We start from the raw sequence: 6,442 nt of genomic DNA, 5'->3' as shown, positions 1-6,442 counted from the left end.
GATCAAAGCACAAGACTCTACATTTTACTTTTAGTGATCCAAGATCACATTGAGTCCATAGGAAAAGCCAATACTATTAAAAGGGGATGAGGTGTTGCTTAATGTGTTACTTGCTCAAAATGCTTAATGATATGCTCCAAAAACCCTCAAATACTTTCTCATATCCACATATGTCCCAAACTAAAAGTCAAACTCGGCCCCACCAAAATCTTCTATCCGAAGCCACCGAGTTCACTTGACATAGCCAGTGCCACAAACCATAGTCACTTCGATCTCACCGATAGGGATCTCGGTCTCACCGGGATGGGATTGCAACCTCTATGTTTCCCTTCGTAACGTTTCGGTCCAACCGAGATGAGCGATCGGTCCCACCGAGATTGCAATGCAAACTCTCTGTTTCCCCTTCGTAACGTTTCGGTCTAACCGAGATAAGCGAATCGGTCCCACCGAGTTTGCCTGACCAACTCTCTGTTTGTCTATTAACAAAATCGGTCCCACCGAGTTTGTGTAATCGGTCTCACCGAGATTACGTTATGCCCTAACCCTAATGGAATCGGTCCCACCGAGTTGACATGTCGGTCCCACCGAAAATCCTAATGCCATTTGGATTTCTGTCCCTAACTCGAACCACCTAATCAGATATACCCCTAATTCGAAAGCCTGCTCAAATTTGCCCCTCCGCCGTTAGGTGCCCTTATAGAATGCCCTTTTGCGCCGTTACCGTCCGGTCAAACAGCTTTGACCGTCCTGAAAAAAATAGCAAAAAAAATCTAAAAAACATAAAATTTTGTGTGATCGAAGATACTCATGTGCCCAAGGTGTGTGCAAATTTTCGTGCTATTTGGACATTACAGGAGCTCGTGGCGAGGAAAAACAGTTAATCTGCACGCTTGTGAACAATAAATTTGAAATAAAATAGCAAAAAAAATTAAAAAAATATGAAATTTTTTGGCATCAAAGTGGCTTGGGTGCACAAGGTGCTTGCAAGTTTTTGTGATCAAATGACATGCGAGGAACTCTAGCAAGAAAAAACAAAATAGTCAATTTTTCCCAAGTTTTTTCCCGAGCCAAATTTTGTTTTTTTCTCCACAAGCCCCTCCAATGTCCAAACACAACAAAAATTTGCATGCAGCTTGCAGACCCGAGCCTCTTTGATGCCAAAAAATTTCATATTTTTTTGAATTTTCTTACTATTTTTTTGATTTACTGTTCACACGCTTACATATTTATTGTTTTTCCTCTGACACGAGCTCTTCGAATGTACGAACAGCACGAAACTTTGCAGGCACCTTGCAAACCTGAGTATCTTTGATCCCACAAATTTTCAGATTTTTTAGAATTTTTTTGCTATTTTTTTCAGGATAGTCAAAGGCCTTTGACCGGCTTTGACCTTCTTTGACCGGACGGTAACGACACAGAAGGGTATTTCTGTAAGTGCACCTAACGGCGGAGGGGCAAATTTGAGCAGGCTTTGAAATTAAGGGTAAATCTGAGAGTGGGCGCAAATTAGGGGCATAGACATAAATGTCCCTTGAACTAAATCGGTCTGACCGAGTTTTATAATTCGGTCCCACCGAGTTTGGTGATTTGTGTGTAATGGTTAGATTTTGTGTGGAGGCTATATATACCTCTCCACCCACTCTTCATTCGTAGAGAGAGCCATCAGAACATGCCTACACTTCCAACATACATTTTCTGAGAGAGAACCACCTACACTTGTGGTGAGGTCAAGATATTCCATTCCAACCATATAAATCTTGATCTCTAGCCTTCCCAAGTTGCTTTCCACTGAAATCATCTTTCTACCAAATCCAATCCTATGAGAAAGAGTCGAGTGTTGGGGAGACTATCATTTGAAGCACAAGAGCAAGGAGTTCATCATCAACACACCATCTATTACCTTTTGGAGAGTGGTGTTTCCTAGATTGGTTAGGTGTCACTTAGGAGTCTCCGTCAAGATTGTGGAGTTGAACCAAGGAGTTTGTATGGGCAAGGAGATCGCCTACTTCGTGAAGATCTATCCTAGTGAGGCAAGTCCTTCGTGGGTGATGGCCATGGTGGGATAGACAATGTTGCTTCTTCGTGGACCCTTCGTGGGTGGAGCCCTCCGTGGACTCGCGCAACCGTTACCCTTCGTGGGTTGAAGTCTCCATCAATGTGGATGTACGATAGCACCACCTATCGGAACCACGCCAAAATCTCTGTGTCTACATTGCGTTTGCTCCCTCCAAACTCCTCCCTTTACCTTCATATGCAATTGTTTTACATTCCGCTGCTATACTCTTAGAATTGCATGTGTAGGTTGATTACTTGAATCGTGCTAAGTTGCTAAAATCTGCCAAGACTTAAAATTGGGAAAAGGCTAGATTTTTATTTGGTAAAGTAGTCTAATCATCCCCCTCTAGACATACTTTTGATCCTACGAGATGCTTAATTGATCGTGGGAACTGTGGAAACCTTAGTGCCCCTGATATTGTTATTTTGCGCCATGCCTTGTTTCAGGGCACTACTTTTAGTTTAGGCGCTATTGTTGCTAAACGGTTAAATCTTAACCATACTAAGGGCCCTGTCCTCGGAGGCATCTTTGCCTCGCGCCTTGCTGCACACTTTAACATACCTATCAGGCATTATGAGAAAGAGGAAAAGTTGCTGCCTTCTATTGCTCTAGGTTATAAGAGTATGGTAGAACATGAGTTTATTGTTAAGGATAAGAATAAGACACTCAAATATAAATTTATATTTAACAAAAAATATTGTGAGTTTATTACCTTGCCTGCACCCTCTTTGTTCAACATATTTTCAGGCATGTACCTTGTTCTGCCGGAGGCCATTCATGCCTACCAGAGCCAGATGTCAGCTGCAGAGCCGGAGCCACCATCTGATCCTCACTGTTAGTCTGTTTATCAGTGGAATCTGGAGGAGATCGCTAGCCAGTGGCAATCTGAGGACCCTTCTCAGTACGACCCCAGCTATAGTTTCGATCCATGGGCATAGACCAACTTAGGCCAAAAGCCTAAGTTTGGGGGAGTACATATTTCTCACCGACAATACATTCATGTTCACACACTCATGCCAATTGTCGGTGCTCATACTTTTTGATTGTATCATCCATGCTAGTTTATTTTCTTTTTAAGCTTTCTTCTTGTGTGTTTGAAAAACCTTAAGAAAAATAAAAAAAATTAGTGGTAGCTTTTAGTTAGTTATTTTCCATGCCTGTAGTAGTAGTAATTAGAAAGAAAACCAAAAAAAATTCTTGTTCTTCTTTTGCTTGTTGGGAGCTTTCCCGTGTAAATAGTTTTGTTTCTTTTCTTTCCTTTGAGGGTCGAGAGGAGAAGACCATAATGAAAATATTGATTGGCTCCTATATGCATATTTGTTGATCTAACAAAGAGCCAATATTATCTTGTCTTCTCCCATGAATTGAATGCTTGCAGATTCCAGCTTAGTCCAATGCACGTGCACTATTATTATTATTATTATCCACACTATCCGGTCGTGCAAGTGAAAGGAAATAATGACGATATATGATGAACTGATTGAGATGAGAAAAGCTAGTATGAACTCGACCTCTCTTGTTTTAGTAAATATGATTAGTTCATCGTTCCTGATTCAGCCTATTATGAAAGAAACATGTGTGCAATGACAATTAGAGATTGTAGTTGCTTATGCCATGCTTAATTAGCTAGGAGTTTATAATGGTTTACCTTGCGTGCCAACATGCTATTAAAATGGTTATGATGTGGTATGATAGGGTGGTATCCTCCTTTAAATGATTCGATTGGCTTGACTGGGCACATGTTCACGCATGTAGTTGGAACAAAATCAACATAGCCTCTACGATATTTATGTTCATGGTGCATTATATCCTACTTATACTTGCATTCGGTGTTGATTAATTTTAATGCATGTTCATGACTGTTGTCGCTCTCTAGCTGGTCGCTTCCTAGTCTTTTTTCTAGCCTTCACTTGTACTAAGCGGGAATACTGCTTGTGCATCCAATTCCATAAACCCCAAAGTTATTCCATATGAGTCCACCATACCTACCTATATACGGTATCTACCTGCCATTCCAAGTAAATTTGTATGTGCCAAACTCTAAACCTTCAAATAAACATTCTGTTTTGTATGCTCGAATAGCTCATGTATCAACTAGGGTTGTCCGTATCCTCCAGGCTAGGCGGGTTATTCTCAAGAGGAGTGTACTCCGCTCCTCATTCATGAGAAAATGGCTGGTCACCGGGATGCCCAGTCCCATGCTCAAATCAAATCAAAATAATTGCAAACAAAAATCCTCCAGGATTGTTGTAAGTTGGAGGCACCCGTTGTTTCGGGCAAGCCATGGATTGATGCTTGTTGGTGGTGGGGGAGTATAAACTTTATGATTCTACTTGGGAACCGCCTATAATGTGTGTAGCATGGAAGATATCAAGATATCTCGGTTGTTATGTTGACAATGAAAGTATACCGCTCAAAATATTATTCATCTCTGTTTCAAAACCGAGCTCTGGCACCTCTACAAATCCCTGCTTCCCTCTGCTAAGGGCCTATCCATTTACTTTTATGTTGAGTCATCATCCTCTTATTAAAAAGCACCAGTTGGAGAGCACCGCTGTCATTTGCATCCATTACTGCTAGTTTACATTGAGTATAACTTGACTGGATCTCTTTTATCATGAATTACAATGTCTAGTCAGTCCTTGATCTTTAAAGGTGCTCTGCATTTATGTTTTGCGGTCTCAGAAAGGGCTAGCGAGATACTATCTTGTTATATCATATCATGATTGTTTTGAGAAAGTGTTGTCATCTGAGATTTGCTATTATTGCTCACTAGTTGATTATGCCATTGATATGAGTAAACATGAGACCTAAATGATTATTGTGAATATGGTTAGTTCATAATCTTTGCTGAAAACCTGAATGCTGGCTTTACGTATTTACAACAACAAGAGCAAACCGAGTTTGTAAAAGTTTTTCTTTATCACATTCAGTTTATCAACTGAATTGCTTGAGGACAAGCAAAGGTTTAAGCTTGGGGGAGTTGATACATCTCCGTCGTATCTACTTTTCCAAACACTTTTGCCCTTGTTTTGGACTCTAACTTGCATGATTTGAATGGAACTAACCCGGGCTGACACTGTTTTCAGCAGAATTGTCATGGTGTTATTTTTGTGCAGAAATAAAAGTTCTCAGAATGACCTGAAAATCAACGGAGATTATTTTTGGAATATATAAAAAATACTAAAATAAGAATCCACGTCAGGGGGCCCACACCCTATCCACGAGGGTGGGGGCGCGCCCCCTGCCTCGTGGGCCCCCTGACACTCCACCGACTTCAACTCCAACTACATATATTCACTTTCAGGGAGAAAAAATAGAGAGAAGGATTCATCGCGTTTTACGATACGGAGCCGCAGCCAAGCCCTAAACTCTCTCGGGAGGGCTGATCTGGAGTCCGTTCGAGGCTCCGGAGAGGGGAATCTCTCGCCATCGTCATCATCAACCTTCCTCCATCACCAATTTCATGATGCTCACCGCCGTGCGTGAGTAATTCCATCGTAGGCTTGCTAGACGATGATGGGTTGGATGAGATTTATCATGGTATCGAGTTAGTTTTGTTAGGGTTTGATCCTAGTATCCACTATGTTCTGAGATTGATGTTGCTATGACTTTGCTATGCTTACTGCTTGTCACTAGGGCCCGAGTGCCATGATTTCAGATCTGAACCTATTATGTTTTCATGAATATATGTGAGTTCTTGATCCTATCTTGCAAGTCTATAGTCACCTATTATGTGTTATGATCCGTTAACCCCGAAGTGACAATAATCGGGATACTTACCGGTGATGACCGTAGTTTGAGGAGTTCATGTATTCACTATGTGTTAATGCTTTGTTCTGGTACTCTATTAAAAGGAGGCCTTAATATCCCTTAGTTTCCAATAGGACCCCGCTGCCACGGGAGGGTAGGACAAAAGATGTCATGCAAGTTCTTTTCCATAAGCACGTAGGACTATATTTGGAATACATGCCTACATTACATTGAGGAATTGGAGCTAGTTCTGTGTCACCCTATGTTATAACTGTTGCATGATCGATCGCATCCGACATAATTCTTCATCACCGATCCAATGCCTACGAGCTTTTCATATATTGTTCTTCACTTATTTACTTTTCCGTTGCTACTGTTACAATCACTACAAAACCAAAAATATTACTTTTGCCACCGTTACCACTTCTATCATATTACTTTGCTACTAAACACTTTGCTGCAGATATTAAGTTTCCAGGTGTGGTTGAATTAACAACTCAGCTACTAATACTTGAAAATATTCTTTGGCTTCCCTTGTGTCGAATCAATAAATTTGGGTTGAATACTCTACCCTCGAAAATTGTTGCAATCCCCTATACTTGTGGGTTATCAGCCGTGTGGGCTCCTTCCCCA

This window comes from Triticum urartu, chromosome 3A, assembly GCF_056163025.1.
Source record: "Triticum urartu cultivar PI428250 chromosome 3A, HENAU_Tu73, whole genome shotgun sequence".
Lineage (NCBI taxonomy): Eukaryota > Viridiplantae > Streptophyta > Magnoliopsida > Poales > Poaceae > Triticum > Triticum urartu.
Note: the sequence above shows the minus strand (reverse complement) of the source record.